The sequence below is a fragment of the Talpa occidentalis genome, unplaced genomic scaffold (genome assembly GCF_014898055.3).
Source record: "Talpa occidentalis isolate TD23 unplaced genomic scaffold, MPIMG_talOcc4v2.1 talOcc4.3, whole genome shotgun sequence".
NCBI classification, from domain to species: Eukaryota; Metazoa; Chordata; class Mammalia; order Eulipotyphla; family Talpidae; genus Talpa; species Talpa occidentalis.
In genome coordinates, this window is record NW_023603184.1 from 29056105 (window position 1) to 29081644 (window position 25540).

The following is a 25540-nucleotide window of genomic DNA, read 5'->3' on the forward strand; positions in this document are numbered from 1 at the left end:
GAAAAGTACTCCTTCCCCACCCCTCCCTGCCCTCACTGCTTGGTCAGTTAGTTACTTTTGCTATGTCTCTTCCTGTTTGATTTTACTCAGGAATCCTCAGCTTTTATAGCCTAACAAGTCCATTAGGTGTGTCCTAACGAAAAGACAGCTTTCCCCTTAATGGGTGTCTGCCATCTTTCTAGATTATCAAGTTCAAATTCCATCCTTCATTCCTATATATATATATATATATATATAAAATATGTGTGTGTACGTATACATAATATATATAAAATTCCCTTCATATATATATACATATCTCTATATTTAATGTAGTTCCTAACATGATGACTAACACATAATAAACATCCAATTAGTAGAGAAGGAAAACCTGAGGTCAGGAAGCTGCAAAAATTGGACTAAAGATCTGGAGCCAGAATTAGCTAATGAAAATAAACAACTGAAGGAACCAGGCTGTAGGAAGGAAGGGAAGAGGTTAGTAAGGTTAGGAAGTAGAAGTTAGTAAGTAATGTTGACCGTGTCCACCTCCCCTGAAATCCAGGAAATGTAAAATGGGACTCCGTTTGTCCCTCTTCCCTCTTCCCTCTTCCAGTAACAATTCCTCTTCCCAGGAATTGTGTGGCACTTATTGCTTAAAACTGCCAGGCTCTGGGCAGACCTATTTTATTTACATTATTTTGCATGCATAATGTGTGCAAGCAGCAGAGTTCTATTTCTCTCCAGTGCCTACCCTTCCTATAATCAGGCTTGACTGGCTAAATCTTGAAAAAGACTGTCAAAGATGGCTTGTGCAGACCAGGATGCCCTCTTCCTCGTAAGCATACACTGAAACTACACTTCCCAGACTCTCTTGCAGTTAAGCTATCACTTATGTCTGGGCTCTGCAATCTGAGCAGAAGTGAAAGAGACCCTTACAGACTGAGCCATGAAAATGCTCCAATGTGATGCTCACGCTCTCTCCCACCTGCCTGCCAATGGAGATGACACTAGTTGGGTGAAATCTTAATAAGGAATCATCTGAATCATTCTGAAGGTCCCTCACCCTGCCTGTTGCTCAGTGAGAAATAAGACTACCTATCATGTTAAAAGTTGGGGGCAGTATGTTGCCACAGTTACTTTCTTGTGACTAATTCAGAAACTGTGGTTACCTCTGTCTTTCCTGGCCCTGGAGTCTTCTTCCCAATCTCTCAGGACCGTTCCTCCTCGCACTGTCTAGTGAGGAAGCATCCTTATCAGCTACCTAGTGGCCCCAAATCTCCCACATCTAAGCCAGCCTCACTTTGGAAGAATTCCAGGACCTCAAGCATAAAACCAGTTGGGGGTAAGTAAGAAAAGAATGGAAACCCATTCCAAAGGAATCAAATAGGCTTCTGGGTCTAGAAGTTCCACTCATGAGGATTTATCCTGAGAAGATTAATCAACAGGAGCAAAAAGATGTTCACTGAAGCTTCAAGCATACCAGCAAAATAATCAGAACCTGCTGAAATACTCAGTCACAGGGGGAAGTTCAGTAAATTAGGATCTATTCACTCACTAGACATTATGAAGTAATTACACAACAACTAGGAAGTCTATATAACAAGACGGAAATTTTATTAATGCACTGTTAAATGCTAAAGCAGATTATAAAAATGCTTTTATAATAGTTAGCACTACGTAAAATTACATATGCATGTGGATGAAAGGCAGGCAACAAAAAAAATCAAAACAGCTTGATTTGTCAAGAAACTTAAAACGTGCTTTTCTTTCATTTTGAAAACTGTTAATGCATTCATAATGCTTTCTGCACAAAATGAAACTTTTTTCCTTAAATGATATTCATTACGAGTTAGATGAAGTGATTATCAAATCAAAGTAATTCACAAAACATTAGCTTCCCAATAGGTATTTATGTTTTTAAAAGAGGAGTTTAGGGATGCTGAGGTTTCAAGTTGGTAGAAAGCATGGGGATGCATCTTTGGTCAGGAGACCTGTTCTCTCTGTTCCTACTTCTTAGAAACGAGGAACAATATTGGGTTGTTGAGGCAGAAATTAGACTCAAGGATCATTCATTTGCCTGGACTCTTTCAATGGGCATTCAGTAATGCAGGAAAAAGACAAAGTTCAGGATCTCCCCGGTGGTGCAGAAGGTTGAGTACAGCGCTGTGAAGCTGTCCGCAGCCTCTGCAGCATGGGTTCAATCCTGGCCAGCTGGCAAGAATCCCACAAGGCGCGGCAGACCTCTCCTATTTCGCCCGCTGCTCCCTTCGGCAGTATATTTCAGTCCTTCTGCCTGTTCTGCTCCCTGCTCTGTCTCTGGTGAATCCTCTCACCTTCCCGTGCCTCTGGCCTGTAACTCAGCTCTTGTATAAATAAAATAAAAAAATAAAATAAAATAAAAATAAATACATCTTTAAAAAAAAAAAGGAAAAAAAGAAACAAGAATAATAATTAAAAAAAAGACAAAGTTCGAAGTTCTCAGCCAGCCAATAACTTTTTCAGCCAGGCTGTTTTCCTGAGGTCAGGAAAACAGAAATATTTGTCTAGGTCTTTTAAGCAGAAAGGAATTTAATGCATGGAATTTGATGTTTACTAAACGATTGAAAGGTACCAAAGAAGCAAACACCAGGGAAAGCCATGCTGGCTATCTGACTTACATCTAGATATCAGAAGCAGGAAATCACAGCAGCCAGGGGAAATTAGCAATGATCACAGTTGGCTGAACATCTAGTGTGATTTCCAGAGGACAGTCTAAACCTCTGAAATGCCTCACATCTGCTGAAGCCACACATTCATCACTGCCAAGGGAGCAATACGGGGGCTCCCACCTGCCTTGTGTATCCCAAGTCTTGTGCAAGAGCCTCTGATAAGTGGAATGTAACATAGAACCCTATGGAATATTCTAGTACTCACTCTTCCAGCATAGGGGTGAGTAAGTAAGACCATGTTGGCTGCCAGTAGACAAGCTAATATAACTGTCCTAACAACAGGGGAGCTTGTCTCCTACCTGTCCAACCTGAGTGCTGAGAAGCAAGTTTTCTCGACATTCAGGACCTTAAATAAAAGCCATTTGCTTAGTTCTAATTCTCAGACAGGAAGAACTTCCTCCCATTCTTCTTCCCCTCCTATTATTGCAAGGACACCTTTGGGGTGAGACTTCCAAGGCCATTGAATCTTTCCTTGCAGAGAAGAGATGTTCTTCCCAGGACCTATCCTGGCTGGTTGGTCATAATGAGGTCACTTACATCAGCTCAGGACTTAAGGGGACAAATAGGATTCCTTCTGACCCACTGTCCCTTAAGTAGTCAAGCGATACCTAAGTGACCCACTGTTGGCTTGATTGGAACAATTGGCTACTCCTTCAAACCAGTCCTTTTTAAAATCAGAGATGGGAATTGGGCCATATCAGGTTAGCCAGTGTTTAGCCCAATGTGCTCAGAAGTGAGGCCACTGTCCCAAATTGTCAGCTTATCCTTGATCCTGTGTGAGAAACATTCAAACCCTTTATAAACAAAAATAAAACAATACCACCATAGCTAATATTCCTGAGAGCTTATTTGTAGCATGTACCCTGTTAAGTATATTACATGTGTTTTATCTCATTAATTTAGGAAATAACCCTAAGGTAGGCACTATTACTATACCTATTTGAGAAAACAGACATTCTAGAATTTTGCCCAAGACCCTACAATAAGTAGTGAAAAAACTCCTCTGGGATTCCATTGCTTTTCTAGTTTGCACAATAAGCCTTTGGGTTCTCCCTTTGCTTCCCCATATACATTTGCTTGCTAGAGGGATATCCCAAAGTATAAGGCAACAGGAGCTTTAAGTACACGAACACTGTCCAATAACATGCTCATCAAAAGTTAGTAATTGGTTACTAGCAGTGAGATGCATTTGTGTGTGCATTACCAGGGAGGGCTGGTTCCCAAGTTCATTTTATCATTTTATACATCAGGAACTCCAGGAAGTAAACAAGAACTTGGCCTCCAGCCAGTCAACATTGAGTACAAGGATGACAGTGATAAACTTTATGCCCATGAGTTCATTCAAACTCAGCAGAATTTGAGAGTTATTCCTAGTGGGTTGGAAATGGAAGTGTTGGACCATGGAGTTGAATCAACAAAGTCCTTGATGCCCCAAAGTCTTCCTTTGCCCACACAGGAGCCAGCAGGAGAATGTATGTGCTGCTGTGTTCCTATACTCCTCTCCCCTTCCATCCAGGCATATACACATTTGTACCTCCTCAGCCTTAAAGGGGGGTCTGCCCCAGAGCTTGGGGTGAAGGGCCCTGCGTTGCCCAACCCCAGGAGATGACATTTACATCCCAGTCCACACACGTGGCATCCTGTGATCATCTGTGCCCAGGTTGCCCTGCTTAGATGGATTCACTCAGTGGCACCCAGATGGCCAGCCGGACCAGCAGCCACATACAAGCATTTGTCGTTTTCAAAATCCTTCCTGGAACTGCACCCACACAGCAGACAATTCCATTCCAAGGAAGAGCCCTGGGCCAGCAAAAAGTCTATGGAAGAGTAGCGGACTGATTCAGTGTCCCAGGAGAAACAGTGAGAGGCAACCTAGTGCTTTTCCACCAATGGGAAGTAGAGAACAAAGCAGTCATGTCACCACCCTCAACCACAGCTGGCACCCCATGGAAGCTACACGTGAGAGATGGCCAATGTTTTTATCCCCCAGGTCATTGATGGGCCAGAAGTGACATTTGTTCTACCTCACCTGAAACCCTCTAGGCCTTCCCTCCATCAAAGTTCCTGGAGCTGAACCTCATCCCCAGGTTGCAGACTTAGAGTGCCCTTACAGTGGAGACAACCCCTGCAGGCCGCCCTGAAGTGAGATTCGTATTCTAATCCAGGGAGAACCAGAATTTTGTTCTGTGCACCAAAGCTTTTACCAAAGACCAGAGCAAGTGGGGTAGCTTATTCTGAGTCCAGAAGCAGTGGAACATCTTTGTGAGGGAGGCAAAAGATGAGGGTCCAAGTATCATGTGAGAGAGGACATAAAAAGATAAATCGTGGGTAAGGTGGCAAGGGATTAGAAGCCAGGAGGGAGACTCAAGCTAAAGCTTTGAGCCCTGAGAGAATGGGAGGGGGCAGGGCAATTTCTAGGAGGTGAGAGCTTGCTGCGGCAGGGCCAGGTCTGGCTTTTGGAAGCATGTGGGTACAGACATTTGTGTGTTTAGGCTCATTCCCTACCTCTTCCCACAGTCTTACAAGGTTGTTCAGCGACTGTGTGCAGGCTGCACCCCGGCTGAACACACCCCACTCTCTATTGCTTCGACATCTTCTCTCTAAGTGCTTCGCTCTTGTGGAGTGTCTCCTGATGGTCCCCCCTAACCCCCACCCCAGCTGAGCGGACCCCACCACAGACCTCACGCTACAGCCGCTATCACAATGCTGTAATTATTTTAAATGCCTGTCTCCCATGCTAATCCATGAGCTCCCTGGGGCGAGGACCATGTTCTATTCATCTTTTCACCCCTTGCAGGGGGCCTGACATATAATAGGCATTCAAAAAGTCAAGTGAATGAATTAGAAAAAAAAATTTTCCCTCGGATTCAACTGAAAAGGCAATTGCAGTCACTTGAATTGTGCAATTTCCATTGTGTGGTCCTTGAAAAACAGTTTCGCTTTTCCTCCTACTAGAGATGACTCATTCCTGGGGCAAATAATGCATTTCTGAGGTACAGAGCTTCACTACATCAAGTCTTTTGAAAATCTTTTTATGAGTGTTCTTATTTAAAGGCAAAAACATGATGAGCTTTCATTACCCCTTAATTCAGTGAGGAGGGATGGAATGCTGGAGGGGTTTTGAACTCCCTTTGATTACTGCAAAGCATCCAGAGAGGAAGGGGTGGGTGGATAATAAAAAAATGACATTAGTGCTGGCTGTGTGTGTTGAGGGCTTTATGAAGGGTAGTGAATGCTGGACATTTGGCTAAGTAATTAGAATCCCTGGTCTCACTCTGCGTATAGAACCTTATGAGGTTGGCATCGTGGTCTGCATTCAAGTGAGAAAACAGAGAATCAGAAAATGAAGGTAACTTGCAGGCAAGTGGCAGAGACGGGATTTGAACTGAAATCCACAATGGTGGTATTTACATTGATGCCCATTTCCTCTTGCCTGTGTAGAGATACATGCTGGAGGCTGAGTTTTGACAGGACAGTGTGAAGGCAGGAACCCCAAACAGCACTCCTGCCTGGGGAGTCCTGGGGAAGAGGTGAGTTCAAGTGGACAGAGGTGAAGGCCAGTGTCATTCCCACCTGAAACTCACATGACAGCAGCCAGCTCCATCCTTCTGTCCCTTGTCCGCCCACATGTCAGCTTATAAAGACCCTTTTCTGCTTAGAGCAGAGATTCTAGCTCGCTGCTTAATTACAACTTACTGTTCCCTGTCCCAGCAGTACCATGGCAACAAGTAGCATTGGCACAAGACTCAAAAAAGGGAGAAATGTTGCCTAGCAACAGAGTAGGAGCTGGCGCTTTGGGATTCTGGAGGCCTGAGTTCTAGTTCTAGTTCTGTAACCTGGGGCACTATGGCTTAGACCCTACTCCTCTGAGCCTCAGTGTTGTGTCATCTGTAGTAAAGTGGGGGTAACATCAACAGTCTTATAAGATTGTTCCAGTGACTATGAGAAAAGCGAATCACACCATCCATGTAGGGTTACTGTCAGGAGTGTTATTTTAATGAGAGAAACATTTTGCATGTAGATGTAAGCAGACTGGGAACAATTTGAAGTCGCTGCCAGCATATGACTTTACTATTCTTTATGGCGTATAGATTGGCAGGATCTTCTTGGAAGGTCATTCAGAAATGCCGGTCAGAAATTAAATGTAGACACCCTTGTCCCTTGCAGCCCCCCATTCTGGGAAATACCTGTGTAAGTTCATGAAGATGGGCGTATAAAGTGAAAAATTGGAATCCACCTAAAATATCCATTAAGGAGGGACCATGGTAGAGCAATGGTGGAATGTGGTGCAAATTTAAAAGAATGAGGCAGGTTTTGATTCCCGCTTGGAGAGATTTTTTTTTTAAAGATTTATTTATTTTTATTTTATACAAGAACCAGGGTACAGGCCAGATATGCGGGAGGGCACGAGGATTCACTAGAGATAGAGCGGGGAACAGAACAGGCAGACTAATGAAATACACTGCTGAGGGGAGCAGCGGGTGAGACAGGAGAGGTTTGCTGCCTGAGATGGGACCCCCCCCTCCGGCCGGCCGGGATCGAACTGGCGCTGCAGAGGCTGCGGACAGCCTCACAGCGCGGCGCTCAACCACCTGCGCCACCAGGGGAGGCCCTCGAGAGATTTCTAAACATAGCGTAAAGTGAACTGAAAGGAAATCAGACATCCCCTGTCCATCCCCAAACATACACCTAAAAATGCATCTCAAGTCTGAAAGCATCTAAAACATACCATAATAGTAGTTACCAAGTTCTTATGGCTCCCAGAACAGATACTTGTTTTGTTTTTTTTAAAGATTTATTTATTTATTTATACATGCACTGGGCACAGTCAGAAGCGCGGGAGGGTAAGAGAATTCACCAGAGCCAGAGCGAGGAGCAGAACAAGGGAGACTGATGAAGTACACTGCTGAGGGGAGCCTTAGGCAGCAGGGGAGGTCTGCGCACCATGTGGGACCCTCCCCTGGCCGCCGGGGATCCAACGGGCGCTGCAGAGGCTGTGAGATACCTGTTTTTGCTGTGCATCTCTTTGCTTCTCTGCCTTTGCAAATACTGTTCCATCCACCTAAAACGCAACCCACTCTTTCACCTTGTGAGCTGCCCCTGATCCCTGAAAGTCTGCGAAACAGCATCTCCTCCCTTGAGCCCTCCTACTTTCCACCAGTGGACTTCATATTTCCCTCCAAGTCTGTGTTGTTTCTACAACATGGCTCTTTTAGTATCTGTTTGTGTGTCTGACTCCCCCACTAGACTCTGAGATCTTTGGAAAAGAGAATGGCATCTTCCTCAACTTTGGGCTTGAGAGCACCTTCCATTGAACAAGCGGCCAAGATACTGCTAGAAATTAGAACAATGGGTTGGAGCTCTGAGCCCCCATTTTTCCAAAGTCATCCTCCCAAGTCATACCTTTGTGTGCATTCAGAGTTCAGAAGGTGTGCTGGAAGGAGGAAAGGAGAAGAAAGGAATGGATAAGGAGAGAGCTGAGTGGAAATTGCTTGAAAAGAACCATCTCAGGGCCTTCCTCGTGGCGCAGCAGGTTGTGCTCAGCGCTGTGAGGCTGTCCACAGCCTTTGCAGTGGCGGTTCGATTCCCGGCCGGCCAAGGAGCGTCCCATATGGCACGGCAGACCTCTCCTGTCCCACCCGCTGCTCCCCTCCGCAATGTACTTCGGTCCTTCTGCCTGTTCTGCTCCCTGCTCTGTCTCTGGTGAGTTCTCTCACTCTAGGCGCCTCTGGCCTGTACCCCAGTTCTTGTATAAATAAATAAATCCTTAAAAAAAAAAAAAAAAAGGAACCATCTCCAGTCACTTATGTCGACAAGCCATTCCCCAATCTGGACAGCAGGTGGCATAAGTGACCGAGATTTCTTTAGCTGTCACCTAATAGGCACAAAGTAAGGTTTGAGGAAAATTGAGATGAGAACATATTCCAGAGTCTATTTTGCCTGCCATTTGTGGTATGAGACATAATGGCAGAAATCAGTGTTTCCTTCCCTAGGATTTCAACTCCTAAATAATTTGGTTTTCCATCTTCCTTTCTCCACCCTCTTCAATCCATCCACTCTCTGGTCAATTTTGTTCTTTGAAAATCTACCTATCTTGTTGAGGAAATGAGCATTTATTTCCATTTCCACCAGTGGCTGTGAATATTAGTAAAACCTCTTTGAAAGGCAGTACATCAGTACCAATCAAAAGGAGAACACTTAGTCTGGAAGGGACAAGAAATAACTCGAGCTGCTTAAACGTTTGCTCTGCAGTTATGGATGGAATGTTTATTGCTAATGAATTTCCTCTTCCAAGGCAATTGATTAGTGAAATATTTTAATGAATGTTTGAGTTTACATTTTAATTAGGCTAAGGTTGTTATTTGGTATATTTGGTAGTTATTGTTAATTTTATGTAATGGATTTATTTATGGCACATACAGACATGCAACTTCCTAATAGTTAGATGGGCTAATTAGACACAATACTGTCGCCGGGGAGGACTGTTGTTTCTGTTATCATGCAAAATACATTTATTCTTCCAACAATATTTATCACACACTATTTATGGAGTGACTGCCACGTGGTAGGCACTGTTTCATTTTCATTTTTAGGGCACTGTTTTAAATGTTGGGAATAAAATATATGGTACCAAGTACATTCTCTGCCTTTATGGAACTTTCTGTCTAATGAGGGAGATAAGTAAATACATAATGGCAAGTGGTTATAACTGCTATGAAAAATAATAAAAGTAAAAAAAAGCAATGCAGGCTATTTTAAAGTGGGTACTCAAATATATATCACATATATGTTCAATTCAGTGTTGATCAGAATCAGACATGATTCTTACCCCCATCCCATGGAATTCTAATGTCAGTGGAAGAGAAAACCATGATCCAGATGATGACAGATGATTGTCTATTGACATTTGGGCTATGGAGAAGTAAATGCATGGTGTTATGAACTGTTATTAAAGGGAAATTTGACTTCTAAGGAAGGACAGAAAAGATTTCCCTGAGAAATGATGTTTGCAGTAATATGTGAAGCATAAGTAAAAGTTAACTGCCATGCAAATGTCCTAGGGCAAGTAGGGGATGGGGGGAGATGAGGAAGGGGAGAAAGATTAGAGTGACTAGCAGGGATGAAGGGAAAGGTGAGAAGAAACCTATAAACTAGGTTAAGGCTTTTAAAATTGTCCTAATAAGATGAAACATATTATGGGTTTTACGGATATGATGGCATAATTGGATAACTACTTTAAAAAGATGCCTACTAGTGCTCTGTGGAGACTGCACTGGAGGAAATCAGGTTACATGGGATAACCCAAACTATAGCAATAGCCCTTATAAATGATAATGTAGACTTGGCCTAAGGTATTGAGGTAAAAATCTAGGACAGTAGATGGATCTGAGAAACTTTTAAGGAGGAAAAGAAATAGTGGTTGATGATGCATTTAAATTAAGATGTGCAGGGCCTCCCTGGTGGTGCAAGGGGTTAAGCACCGCACTGTGAAGCAATCCACAGCCTCTGCAGCACGAGTTCGATCCCTGGCTGGCCAGGGAGAAACCCACATGGTACAGCAGACCTCTCCTGGCTCACCCGCTGCTCTCCTCAGCAGTGTATTCCATTCAGTCTGCCTGTTCTGTTCCCCACTCTGTCTCTGGTGAGTCCTCTCACCCCCTGCACCTCTGGCCTGTACCCCAGCTCTTGTATGAATAAATAAATAAATCTTTTTAAAAAATAAAATAAATTAAGATGTTCAAGATAAGGAGATACCAAGAATAACTCAGATTTCTGATTTGTGCTTCTGGATGAACAATGATGATGCTTACCTCTAGGACAGAAGACTGAAAGAGAATCCAGCATGTGGGGGAACATTGTGGGTTTGGGTTGGAGTCTGTTGAGTTTGAGCTGTCTTCAAGACTTTCCCATAGAAACATCAAGTCAAGAGTTGGATCTATGAGCTGGGACTCAGAGGAGAGATTGGTTTGGAGATAAAAATTCCCATGCCCTCTACAGAGGACTGAAACTCTTGGTGAGGCTGCAATTGTCTGCAAATTACCTGGGAAAACTGATAGAGGGTCAGCAGCATTTAATGCTGAGAATGATAAAGACAGGACTTCAAAGGATACAGTGAAACCAGGAAAATATTTTTTCCTTTAAAGTCAAAGGACGAATGCTTCAAGAAGGGGTGAGTGGTCAACTCTTCTCCTTGGTCTCTGCCAGAAGAATGCAAAAATGCTCTTTTAAGGGATACATGCACTCCTATGTTCATTGCATCACAATTTACAATAGCCAAGTTATGGAAACAACATAAATGCCAAGGACAGATGAGTGGACTAGAAAGATGAGGTATATATACACAATGGAATACTACTCAGTTATAAAAATGAATGAATTCTTGCCATCTGTGACAACATGGATGGAACTGGAAAGATTTATGGTCAGTGAAATATAAATATTAAATACAAATATTAAATACAAATACAAATATTAAATGGTGTCATTTAATACAAATACAAATATTAAATGGTGAAATACAAATATTAAATGGTGTCATTCATATGTGGAATACAGAGAAACAAAACAAAGGAAGTGACAAAACTGAACCAAAGCAAGCCCTAGACACCTGACTGTAGGACTGAGGCCAACAGAAGACGGAAGGCCAATGAATTGTTATAGGGTGATGGATGACTTGGTGGGTGAAGGGTGATAATGTACATCTGAAGATGTATGAACCTGTAAATTATATAGAGGGTTGTCAATCAACATTACCTCAATAAAAAAATAATACAAAAAGTGTCAATAGCTGATGAGAGGACAAAAGGAGGAAATGGAAAATGTCCGTTGGGTTTGATGACCTAGAGGTCATTGGTGACCTAATTTGGAGCTGTGTGGGTGACATTCTACTTGGACCAGCATCCACTTAGTGACTAGAGGAGAGCTGGGGTATAAGGAAAATGGAGATACTATGCAGAGAACACTCACTAGAGGGGGCTTACATGGGAAGAAAAAGAAAGAAATGGAGAGGCCACAGTGTTGAGTGAGCCATCTGCACAGAAACTAAAGTCAAGTGAGTGGGAAGCAGAGATGGAAATATGAGCAGAATCAGTGAACCAAATGCTGATATCTTAGTGGAGGAAAGGTCAAGATGGCGGGTTGGAAGAGGATGGCACCATGGCGGGAAGAGAGTGTAGCTGAACAGCATGACCCTCAAAGGGCATGGAGAGGGAACGGTGGAAGAGTATTTAGGAACAAGGCCAGTGACACCTTCCTACCCTAAAGATGTGGGTGTGGAAAAAGAACAGCCACCAATGAAGAAGGCTGCAGTGTGTGCGGTGTCCTCAGGGCAAGCCAACCTTCATTATGACTAAGGAGTAGGAAGGAGACCTTAGAGGAAAAGTTGAAGATCTCAGATGTAATTCCAGAACGCTCAGTCATAACAGTTTGAGAGCCAGGACCTAGGTCAAAGACAAGGCATGATGGAAAGGATCGAACAGTAACACAGTGATGACTGACATGACTTACATTTGGATTATTGATTGATTCAAACAGGGGGACCAGCATGGAGGGTTTTGTATCAAATATCTCTTTGCCCAAAAAATGGACACCAGTTCTACTGACTGCAAATGGGGTGATCTGTTACTCCTGAATGTCAAGCTTGTCAGATGGGCTGTTAACAGCTACAGGATTGCTGACTACGCACTGCCCAGGGTAGACTCAGAAGGTGAGTCTACAAGATAGAGTTACTGCTCAACCATTATGAAAGACAAAACTCACCTTCAGCTTCACCATCTCACAAATCAGAGCTTTTTTTGTTTCTTAGCTTGCCTTCCTTCCAGAATTGTGATGACTTTTATGTACTTATAATGTACACATTGTTTGAGATTTTGCCCTCTTTCCCCTCTTAACAGTACAGCAAGTATTTTCCATATTGCATCATCTTTACCACAGTTAACCTTCAATATGGTGGAAATAATTGTGGCTCTCACCCCAGGGTACTTTTTTTTTTTTAACATGAATATATAAAGCACCCAGTCCTCAGCACACACACATGCCCACAGCCATACACAGACATAAATAATAAAATTTCCATGCAAAGATGCACTCTTGCCTGCATCTCAAATTATTCACAACCCACTAATATCTTAAGATCTGTTGATAGCTCCTTAATCTTTTTTCTTTAACACTTGGAACAATTATCAGCAAGCTAACTGCAACCCCACCCCTTTCTCGCCTACTCAGAAAAACATGCAAGTGAGTGAAAATGACATTATTATAAGAATAACCTTGAATCCACTCCAATTTATAACAAAAGCAGCTGGAAAATTGTGGTGCTTTTGCTATTAATAGTGTGAATTACTTGCTACACCATTGCACCCAAAAGCAACACACCAGTGAGTCCTCCATTGCTGTGAAGAGCTGCTGGCCCTCTTTCACACACTCATTCCTGGAGACAGGAACAGGGTCATGGGCTAGGAAGGACACATGTCTCCTCAGAGGAAGTGATGTTTGAACTGCTCTCGAAGGAAGTTGCCATTCAAAGCAGGAGAGAAGATGATTCAGGTAGAAGGAAACACAACTCAAAAAGTTCAGAGCTCTGCAAATGGGCTTCCCAGTGGTGCACTTTCTGCAGTAGCTTAAATCTGATGCATACAAGGAAACGTCTGGAGATGGTGTTGGTCAAGGAGGCAGAGGAGGAAGGGTCCTCGATGACCTACTTAAGGATTTTACTTTTCCCCATAGGTTTGGAAGCCATAGAAGTCCTTTTTCAACTTTATTGAGATATAATTGACATGTTAAAATCGTATGTATTTATGATGCACAACCTGATGTTTTGATATACATTACATTGTGAAATGCTCACCACAATCAAGCTAATATATCCATACCTCACATAGTTACCTTTTTCCTCTGTGGTGAGATCTATCCTCTTAGAAATTTCAAGTGTACAGTACTATATTGTTAACTGCAGTCACATTCTGTAGATTAGCTCCCCAGAACTCCTTCATCCTGCAGAGGTGAAATTTTGTAGCCTATGACCAACATCTCCCCTCTTTTACCACCCCCTATCTCCCCTGGCCCCTGTCAACCACCATCTGTGCCTCTAGGAGTTCATTTTAGATTTCTTTTTTTTTTAAAGATTTATTTATTTATACAAGAACCGGGGTACAGGCCAGATGTGAGAGAGGGTGAGAGGACTCACCAGAGACAGAGCGGGGAGCAGAACAGGCAGATCTACCGAAATACACTGCTGAGGGGAGCAGTGGGCGAGACAGGAGAGGTCTGCTGCGCCATGTGGGATTCTCGCTGTCCAGCCGGGATTGAACCCGTGCTGCAGAGGCTGCGGACAGCTTCACAGTGCCGCGCTCAACCGCCTGCGCCACCAGGGAGGCCCTCATTTTAGATTTCACACAGAAGTGTGATCATCCAGTATTTGTCTTTCTGTGTCTGACGTATTTCACTTAGCATAATGCTCTCCAGATACATCCACGTTGTTACAATCGACAGAACTTTCCTTCTTAAGGCTGAATAATACCCAGTGTATACTATATATACACCTTTTCTTTATCCATTCATCCTCCAGTAGACACAGGTTGTTTCCATGGCTGTTGTGAATAATGCTGCAATGAACATGAGTGTACAGATAGATTCAAGTTACTGATTTCATTTCATTTGAATATATACCCAGAAGTGGGATTGCTGAATCATGTGGAAGGTTTTAAACAGAAGATGATGCTATATGCCTACACCTTGTTTTAGAAAATGCCAGTAGGAAGAGTTTATAAAGGAAAGAGCACAGAGTGGAGAAACTGGGGGCCGGGGTAGGAGAGGCAGGTGGGGAGGTTGAAGTGGTAGAATGAGAAGCAAGTAGCTGGACAGAATTGGTAAGTGACCAGACTATTTTCTGAGCTCAAAGGATACAAAGACAACTCACTGCCTGATCTTCAGTGGGATCTGTGTATTATCCAGGCTGGTATGCAGCCTGGTCAGTGGGTGACCACACCCTGTCTACAATTTGCACAGTGTCATCCGATTGCCAAATGTCACCCTGTGCAGAGAACAGTTGTGCAGTCAGCAAGCAAGTCCACGAGAGGGGCTTTCTTTGCAAAATAGAAAAGAAAAGAAAGAAAAACCGTGAAGGAGTTCCCCAAACAACCCTCCTGCCAATTTTCCTAGCTAGTAGAATGAGCAGGGATTCAGGAGTCCTATGTATTCCAACGGGAAGCCATGTTCTGCCCCTCACCACTTTCACAACCTTGAATAAGCTCTGTAACTAGTCAGTTTTCTAATCTACAAAATGGGTTGTAATTCCTCCCTTGGTGGTCTATGGTGAAGATTCAATGCGGCAAAGCATTCAGATGTTTCTGCAGGGCTCTTAGTAAATCTCAGTGCATCTTCCTGCCCCCTCGCCCCATCCAGTGTGGCCACGTAAGGGTTAGCAGCACAGACCAAATAGCCACCAACCAGAAGCTGAAAAGCAAGGGTTTGGAGGGAGAAGCTAGTGGGCGTACTCCAGGCAGAAGGGGAAGTAGGATGAGATGCTACCCATTAAAGCTGACTAATTTCACTGGAATTATGTGAAGGACAAAGGAGGTTAAGTCCGTGAATTCTCTAGAGTGCTTCAAAGAAACACTGTGTGCTTCTAGTTCCCTTCCAAAACTCAGCTTGCCTCCTCTGGCAGGGGTGACATGGCTGTGGGTGTGACAAGGGGCTTCTTAACAATGCCCTAATTCTAATCAATGTGAACGGCTTCCCCACAGGCACCGGGGGAGGGAGGCTACTGGACTGCCTGGGCAGGGCAGGCTCCCACCATACTCTAGCTCCAGACTCAGCACTGGGTTTGGGGAAGCTCCCAAGGCTCTTTGACCAGCTGGATCGAGTGACAACCCATGCTGACTCATGGCCCAAGAGGCTGGCAGCTAGCTAGCAGCAGACCGGCCGGCAGCCTGCAGCTGAGCTCATTAACCACAGGGATGCTAAGCGCTGCCCGGCACCCAGGCCTGCGCCTTTGGAGGGGCAGGGGCCCCATCCCTGCAATAGCAATGGCTCTCCTTAAAGTCCACTGGCTCTGGGAGTCCAAAGACCACTTGTCTTTTTGTCCCTGGGTGGTCCCCACATCCTGCCACTTTACCTTCCATAAAGGCAATTCATAAATGGCCAATGACAGATGATGTCATTTTTTGTGCCTTGATGAGTCACCAGCATTCAGAAACAGAACTCAGAGCTCAGTCAGATGCTGTGCCCCTCTCTGGGGGTTGGAAATATGGTTCACTGTCAACATAAGGCTGTCCTGTCTGTGGCAGAAAAATTCACCAGCCGTGGCTTGTTTAACCTAAGAAAAGTACCTCCAGCAGGCCTGTCTACCCTGCAGAAATTCTGTTCCTCCCTGAGGAAGACAGCAACAGAGTACACAGAGAACACACTCACACACATCATGTCTATACAACCAAAAAACATATTCCTAAAAGTAAAAGCCATTTGAGTTTTCATGCATTTATTTTTTAAAGATTTATTTATTTATTTATACATGCACTGGGTACAGTCTGAAGCACGGAAGGGTGAGAGAATTCACCAGAGCCAGAGCGGGGAGCAGAGCAGGCAGAAGGACCGAAGTACACTGCTGAGGGGAGCAGCAGGCGGCAGGAGAGGTTTGCGCACCATGTGGGACCCTCCTCAGGTGGCCGAGGAGCAGCCAGGAATCGAACCGGCGCCGCGGAGGCTTCAGGCAGCTTTGCAAGCCAGCGCTCAACTGCTGCGCCACCAGGGAGGCCCAGTTTTCATGCATCTTAATGCTCAATTTGGGTCACAAAGTAATAGAGATGGAATGGTCTCCCTTAGGAGCAAACATACGGAGGAATACTTCAGGAAAAGGTACCTGTTAATTGCGGGTGATTTTTACATAACCAACATTCATTACAATTTGCTATTCCAAGGAATAGTGTCAGGACTTGTGTGAATAAATCTAATGCTGCCTTGGATACCAGGGCTCTAGGAAGTTCATTCTACTCTCAAGGATTTCCCCTTCAGCTTGTGATATTCTGAAGTTTCTCATTAGCGGGGTTTCCTTGGATTTAAAGGTTTTACTTCCAGAGTGCTCTTTCGAAATATTTCTTTCTTAATTTTAATTGTGTGATTACGTTTTTGCTCTTCCATATGTGCACATGTTCCACTTACCCTCCACCAAGCCATCCATGCAAACACCCCCTCTTCTGCCCTCCCCAATAGTCCCTCCCTCTCCCCGTTCCCTCTGGTAATCATTAAATTCTTTCACTGAGGTCGAGATTTGTACTTACTGTATTTTCCCTGCGTGTGTATTTTGATTACTTATATTCCACAGATGACTGAAACATCCAATATCTATCTTTCACTTTCTGACTTATTTTGCTTAACATAATCACCTCTTGACCCTAAAGCCACTATTTGATCTTTTTCACTGATGTGTAGTATTCTGTTGGGGCTATATTCCACAATCTCTTTATCCACTCATCTGTTGATAGGCACTTAAGTTGTTTCCATGAGTTGGCAATTGTAGACAGTGTTGCTATGTACATAGATATATATAAATCTTTTTTGATTAGTTTTCATATTTTAGGATAAATACCTAATAAGAGGTATTTCTGGATCATAAGGAATTCCCATTTTTCCCCTCAGGAAATCTCCATACTGTTTTCCAAAGAGGCTGCACCAGCTTGCATTCTCACCAACAGCGAATGAGAGTTCCTTTTTCATTACAACCATGCCAACATTTGTTGATATCATTCTTTTTCATATAGGCCATTTTCACTGGGTGAGATCATATCTCATTGAGGTTTTGATTTGCATTTCCCTTATAACAAGTGATATGAAACAATTGTTCTTATGCCTGTAGGCCATCTGAATGTCTTCTTTCTTTCTTTCTTTCTTTCTTTATATTATTTTATTTTATATAATTCTTACATGATTTTTCATTTTTGCACAATGTATGCATTTTCATCTTGGTTATATTCCCCTACACAATTTCCACCCCCCCTTATTTTGACCCTAATCCCTCCTCTACTCCCCCCAACCTCCCACCCTGTAGTGTGTCTCTGGTTTATAGTTGCTTGTTGATTTTGATTTTTTCTTTATTATAATTAGTCTTTTTCCTGGTCCCTTATTTAGGTTTTCTAAATTCCTGCTATGAGTGAGACCATCTGGTATTTTTCTTTTTCTTTCTGGCTTATTTTGCTGAGCATGATCCCTTCCAGCTCCATCCATGTTGCTGCAAATTACATGAGTTTATCTTTTTTGATTGCTGAGTAATATTCCATTGTGCATATATACCACATCTTCTTGATCCAGTCATCTATTTTTGGACATTTGGGTTGTTTCTATAGCTTAGCTATTGTAAATAATGCTGCTATCAACACAGCTGATGAGACTCAACAAAAACAAGTAAATAATCCAGTCAAAAGATGGGCAGAAGAGCTAAAAAGAAACTTTTCCAAAGAGGATATACCAATGGCCAATAAGCATATGAAAAAATGTTCAACATCACTTGTAATTAGGGAAATACAAATCAAAACTACAATGAGATACCATCTTACACCAGTAAGAATGGCACACACTAAAAAAAACTAGCAACAACAAATGTTGGCGAGGTTGTGGAGAAAAAGGAACTCTCCTGCACTGCTGGTGGGAGTGCAAAATGGTCCAATCACTATGGTAAGCTGTGTGGAGATTCCTCAACCTACTAAAGATAGAGCTCCCATATGATCCAGCATTTCCACTCCTACGTATTTACCCAAAGGACACAGAAAACATTAATTCAAAAGGGTACCTGAATGTCTTCTTTAAAAATTGTGTTTAGGTCTTTTGTTCATTTTTTTTTTTTTGATTGAATCGTTTGTTTTATTTGTTGTTGTATGGTATAAGAACTCTAATTTTTAGAATTTGGTCCCTTGTCAGATGTGTAATGTGCACATATTTTCTTTCCATTCTGTAGATTGCCTTTGTGTTTTTGTGGTTTCTTTTGAGGTACAAAAGCGTTTTAGTTTGATTTAGTCCCACTTGTTTATTTTTGTTTCCTTTGCCATTGGGGTTGAATCCCCAAATATATCCGTAGTATGTCTCCTATTTTTTCTTTCAAGTAATTTATGGTTTGTATTTTTAGATCTAGATCTTTAATCCATTTTGAATTAATTTTTGTGTATGGATCTAGTTCCATTTTTTTTGCATGAGGCTATCCATGTTTCCCAGTGCCATTCATAAAGAGACTATCTTTTCTCCATTGCATGATGGTAGCACCTTTATCAAAGATTAACTGTCCATATTTATGTGGGTTGATGTCTGGGCTTTCTATTCTATTCCATTGGTCTTGAATTTCTGTTTTGGTTCTAGTATCATGCTGTTTTGATTCCTGTTGCTGTGTAGTAAAGTTTGAAATAAGGAAGTGTAATACCTTCATTTTTTGTCTATTTTCTCAGGATTGCTTTAGCTCTCTTTAGGGTCTTTGTAGATCCATACAAATTTTATAATTGTTTAATTTTCTTGAAAAAAGTAATTGGGAATTTGATAGGTTTTGCATTGAATCTGTAGATTGCCTTAGGTAATATATCCATTTTGATCATGTTTATTCCAATCCATGATCATGGGATAGCCTTCCCTTTCTTTGGGTCTTCTTATATTTCCTTTATCATAGCTTTATAACTTTCCATATATATAGGTCCTTCACCTCCTTCATTATTTGTTTTTTGTTGTTGTTGTTTATACTAGGTTTTTACCTTCATCACCATCCTCATCTCCTTCCACCTCAATTCAGACTGGGACATGAGGGACAAAAGAGTAGCTGGTAAGGACATGAGGGGGTTATGCCTATAATTGCTTGTGGGGAGACGGCACTAGCCTTCAAGTGTTGACTTAGCACTTGCCTAAGAATATGGAAGAGGAAACTACAGTTCTCCAACCACAAATATGGAGAGACTGTGTATCCGAATGTATGAACTGCATGGTCCCTGCCTTCATGGAACTTATAGGCTACTGGAGACTTTTGGGGGAGACAGACAAATCACTGGACAATTGCAACACCATGGGATGGAGCAGCTAAGGAAGTCGAGACTGCCATGGGTGCACATTAAGGAAGGTTTCCAGAGGAAGCAATACCTCATCTGGCAGATGGGGATGAGTAGGCATTAACTGATGAGTAGGCATTAACTATTTCAGGGGAAAGGAGTAACATGGTAGAGAGATGGGAGTGGGGAGTGGTGGCTGGAACATAAATTGTGAGATGATAAGGAACACCTGATGAAGCTAGACAGGAGAGAAGGACCCCAAATACAAATGTCTGTGAGCCTGGGATTGGAGGCTGAGATTAGAAGCAGTGAATCACTGTTAGAACCTGACAAGTTGGTGCACTGAAACACAGATTGGAGGATGACAGATAATGAAGGCAAGGTGCGGGCAGTTGAGTAGGGTATATATGTGGGAGCTACTTGGCACTCTCCACTGTCCTCCACCAGGCTGAACATATCCATGTAGATTCCCATCCATCATATTCCATATGGTCAAATTTAACTTAAACTTTCCCTGTTAAAGCTTCTCCCTTATCTATACTTTCTATTTTAATTCACAGTGGCACCATAGAGTCACTTGAAATCTTACATCAGAAATAACAAACAAGGTTTACACTTGTCTTCCACTCTAATCAGTTTGTTATAACTGCTGTTAAGAAGGATTTGTGGCCAAGTCATGTTTCAGGGAAGAGTGTAATGATTAGTGATCCTTGCAATGCTCATGAGAAGGGAACTGGGCCATAGTTGCTTGTTGATTTTGATTTTTACTTTATTGCAATTAGTCTTTTTCCTGGTCTCTACAGTGAGGGGGTGGGAGGAGGAGAAGAGGGATTAGGGTCAGAAAAAGGAGGTAGGAATTGTATGGGGAATATAACAAAGATGAAAATGCATACATTATGCAAAAATGAAAAATGATGTAAGAATTATATAAAATAAAATAATTTATTTTAAAAAAAGAAATTAAAAAAAGAGAGAAGGGAACGGGGGGTATTGGGACCACATGTTTGCTGATGAGGCTTCGAGTTACCAGGATTCTTTCTTTTCTCTCATCCTTCAAATGCAATGGTTCACAGAGTCTTGTTTCTCTTGTTACTATTCCTTTCTTTCCATATCTATAGTTCCTTCTTAGTTTCGGCTTCTGTGTCTCTCACCACACTGTTTCACTGGGACTCCCTGCCTTCCAGCTGTCTCTCATTTCCACTGCCATAGAGCAGTTTTTCTAAACATCTTCCCACACTGCTGAGAAATCTTCCATTGGCTCCCCATCACTTACAAAATAAAATCTAGAATCTTCAGTAAGACTTGAAAACCTTAGACCCTTGACGATCTGGTCCCTGTCCATTGTTTCAGCTCATTTTCTATCACTCCCCGACTTCCTACTTAGGTAAATATTCTATGAACACTGCACTACATGCAACTCACAAAATACCATGCTTTTCCATGACCCCGGGTTTTAGCCCATGCTATTCCACCTGCCTGATATGCCCTCCTCTATAGCACTGCTACCATAGTTTCATTCTGTAAGATGCCGAAACTGTGTATCACCTCCTCTGGAAGCTTTTCCTACCTGGCATATTTCTCTCCTTTGCTTTCCCAAATCAGCTAGTGGCTCCTTCCATGGCTTCAATAGCATTTTGTAGATAAAGCTATTACTGCTTCTCCCACTGCTTTCACACTAAAGCACAGTTCATTCATTTATTCATTCAGCAAATGTTTACCAACAGCATCTATATGCCAGGCTCCCTTCTAGGGCCTGGAGAGAGTGGTGAGCCTAAAAGACAAAGCCCTTGCTCTCAAAGAGCTTTATCTGGGGGGAGAGGGAGATGTGCCCATGTGCATACATACAATATACAAATAAATATGTAACTTAATGTCAGATGAAAGAGAAATCAGAGGTTAGGATGTTTTACTTTAGTTGGTCGTGAAAGACAATTTTGGTCAAGTGACCTTTCAGCAGACTTCTGGGGGAGGAGTATTTCAGGCAGCGGAAATGGTGGGCAGATGCCCTGCGGCACTTATTAGGGATGTATGAGGAACAGCAGGAAGTAAATGAAACCGGAGCAGAGTGATTAAGTGGGAACACATCAGGTACTCGGTCACAGGAGCAGAGATGGCGACAGAGCAGATTGGTCTTTCTGGAAGAGAATAAGGCCTTTAGAGTTACTCTGCATGAGCAGGAAAGCATTTAATGCACTTTGAGCAGAGGAGTGACATAACCTGCTGCATTCTTTAAAGCATCAGGTTGGTGTCTTGTTGAGAACAGACTGCAGGGCCACAGGTGGAATTAGGGCTCCATGCAGGCAGGGTGGCATGAGGGTAACAGCAGTGATGGTGGTGAGAAGAGGATTAACTTGTGACATTCTTTTCTTTTTTTTTTTTAATAGAGGCATGTTTTTATTTATTTATTTGTTTGTTTGTTTGTTTTGTTTATACATGCACCGGGTACAGTCAGAAGCACGGGAGGGTGAGAGAATTCACCAGAGCCAGAGCGGGGAGCAGAGCAGGCAGAAGGACCGAAGTACACTGCTGAGGGGAGCAGGGGGCGGCAGGAAAGGTCTGTGTGCCATGTGGGACCCTCCTCTGGTGGCCGGGGAGCAGCGGGGGGTCGAACCGGCGCTGCAGAGGCCGCGGGCAGCTTTGCAACCCAGCGCTCAACCGCTGCGCCACCGGGGAGGCCCGTGACATTATTTTCAAGGGAGAGTCAATAAAATTTCCTGACAGATTGGATTTTATTCTGAGAGAATCAATCAATTGAAGGTGATTCCAAGAACCACATCTTAACAAATCATTCACATGTCAGTATCTCTTCTGAGATCAGAGGTTCTTAACAACCTTGTCAGCCTCACTTTTCTTAAATACTGAATGCCTCTGAGAATGTGATAAGAATGATGGATTTTTCCCCCTGAAAAATTCACTATGAGCATATACATAAACAATTTTATTCTTGATTTCAGAGAGCCCTGGGCCCTCTGACCCTTACCTGTGAATCCTGGGTAAGAGTCCCGGCCTCACCCTTGAGTGCCCAGAGAACTGGCCAGGCCATGCTCATGTTCATGCTCCCAAGCAGCATAACCTGAACATGTTCACTGCTTAGTAAACATACCAGAATGAATGAATGGAAAACAGCTGCTTCTTTATTTTAACTCTTTATTTGTCCTGGCAATGAGGAAGCTCATCCCCTTCACTCCCCTACTAGTCACTGGGGCAATATTGCACAATAATAAAAACCAAACCATCTACCAAAAATCCAGGGAAGGGGGATAAGGAAAAATAAGGCAAGACAATTACAGCAGAAAGGATTTTTTTAAATGTTCCTTGCAAAAAGCGTTGGTGGAAACACACTAGAGAGGAAAACATGTGAGTAAAAATGTAATCATTCTACTGGTGACCTTGGGTGGTTCTCTACCTCAGTTGCAGGCAGAGGGAGTTGCTTGCTTTGTAATTTCTGCTCAAGAAGAGGGAGATTCCAAGATCTGGGTTGTAGCAAGTCCCATGCCAGGACCCGCAGGGAGGCAGCCCTTTGCAGGACAAAGGGCTCAGGAGCGTCCTAAGCTCAGAGAAGCATCCTTAACCCACCATATGCCTGGGATGGGCTGGGGGCTGACAGAGAAAGATTTGTCACCTAAACCCAGAAGCAAGGCAGTTTGAAATGATCACCCTGACCTCAGGAACCAGAAAATTCATTTAGTTGTGAATACAAATTTGTCATATAAACAAGTGACCTTCTAGAAGGTACCAAGAGGATGTTGTCTAGACAATGGCCTTTCTCCTTGTGAATTTAACAGGATTTTTATTTGGAAGTTGAAGAAATCCCAGAGGAAGTCAGTTTCCATCTCCTTTTAACCCCTTTTAACAAAGGAGTTAAAAATCATACAAATAAAATAACAGTACCTGTGAAGATGCAAATTAGGTTTATTACTCCTGAATCTTCCCAGTGAACATAACTGATGATCCTGATGAACCGACCTTTATGGAATCTGGCACTGTCCTATGCCATATTTGCTTTAATCTTGACAATGACCCAGTTACTGGTGTTATTCCTCTTCCCCTTTACAGGGGAAGGATATGTGGCTTGGACAGTACACAAGGCTAGAAAGTCATAGAGCAGATGTGGTGGATTCCGGCTCCAAGTTCTCCCACTCATTACATTCACTGGACAGCCTTTCCAAAGCCTCCATGCTTATCCAAACAAACAAACAAACAAATAAACAAACAAACAAACAAACAAACAATTAACTCTCTTCTGTCCTATTGTAGAAATTCTGGCCTTTTACCCAGGGCAGAGGAAGAACAAGCGATACTTCAGGAATGGTGAGGTCAGGAAAAGCTTTATTACTCATGCATGAGGTCCCAGACCTGGGTAGGCCCCATAAGGTCTGAGCACCGGTTTAAAGACAAAACTTTCCTTTTATACACAACTGCCTTCATATTTGTAACATTGATAGCATCATTTTTCAGCAGGCACAAATATTTGCTGCAAAGTCCCCAGACAGAGTGGGGGAGGAAAGGCAAAGGAGGAAAGAGGCAGACAACCAGGATGGCCTTGGAGAGACAGACCAGCTCTGACTGGCTACTGGACCCTTTGAAATGCAGCTTTGTTTTGATAGGAGTGCTGAGGTTCTGGCCATGAATCTTTGAAGGAAAAGAGCTGTAAGTAAGCAAACTTGTTAATTATGTCTGCATTGGAGTGTTCATTGCATCTGGGCTGGAAGTTCTGTTGGAATCTTTATTATATTCATTTGCTCAATAATATATTTTCTCATCGCTGTGAGTGGGAGGGAGGTTGGAAAGGGCTGTCTACTCAACCTTGCCTCCCATCTTAAACATTGGGCAGAAGAAGGCCATGGGACCCTCCAAGCCAGTGGAGCCGCACCAGCCCTTGGAGCCAGGCTTGACATGCAGCTACCAGGGAGCTGGGTTCTAGAAGCCTGGGTTTCCCCTGGTTCCCCCAAGTGACATCTCTTTCCACCTGGTTTGCTCACTCCTGCTTGAGAAGCCGACCCAGATCACGGCTGTTTGGGGAGAAAATGTGTTCTCATCCTGTCCTTTTCTGGAAGGAGGTGGCTGAATCAGTAGAGATGCAGCAATCAGAACAGAATAAATTCCAATCTTGTTCTTTTTACTGCCTGTGCTCAGGGGCCTGAGGATTAGTTATAATGTTGGTCTTCATTTCCCAGACATTTCTGTTTTGCCTCAAAGGGTAAAAAGCAAAACCAACTTTAAAAATGATGCATGGCAAAGAGCAAGCAAAGGAGTGGGGGCATTTGGGAGAGAAAACTACCTGAGTCTGAATGTGTCTCTTCTGAGCTTCTTCAGTAAAGATAGCAGTGCTCCCAGACAGGGAGAAAAATTGTAAGAGGCTCTTGATAGGAAATATGCTAGCACTTGTCATCTACCCAGTGGCTCCTAATCCTCTCTCATGAGCTGCAATCCCCTCGAATTGGATTATAACTTTCCTCTTGGTAGAAGGCACTTCACTTGAAAATGCAAAGCCCTTGATTTAGGAAAGAAAACAAACACTGATTTGAAATTTTCTGCCTCAGGAAAGAAGATGTGGGTAGAAGCCTTGAAGGAACCGGGCTGCAGCCTTTTGACCCCTCAGATCCCAGAGATAAGATGAGCTGTGAGATCTCAAGGCAGAGGGGGCCCCACCCTTGGCCCTCAAGTCATTTGGCATTTTTGGAGGATGCGGCTTTGACTTGTTTTTAAAAATTAATTCAGGCATTCGGCAATGGGAAAAGAAAGCTCTGTTTGGGAGCCCACAAGCCCTTTTAAATGACCCATTTGTTGAGTCAAATCTTCCCTCAGAGCAGGGATAATTGCTTGTAACTGGGTAAAGGT

General features: G+C 43.0%; 1 protein-coding gene across 4 annotated transcripts in view; it reads left to right on the plus strand.

Annotated features, from left to right (window-relative positions):
* The window catches only part of BMAL1 (basic helix-loop-helix ARNT like 1), a 254388-nt gene that overhangs the window by 77085 nt on the left and 151763 nt on the right, over positions 1 to 25540 (plus strand). For 2 of the 4 annotated variants that reach the window (XM_054699378.1, XM_037522689.2), the window contains exon 1: positions 24312 to 24349. The exons of 1 other annotated variant lie outside the window; for it this stretch is intronic. The gene's annotated coding sequence lies outside the window, so the exon portion shown is untranslated. Of the gene's footprint in view, positions 1 to 19426; positions 19480 to 24311; positions 24350 to 25540 lie in introns of those variants that run through there. One more of the 4 variants, XM_054699380.1, reaches the window with a different exon arrangement.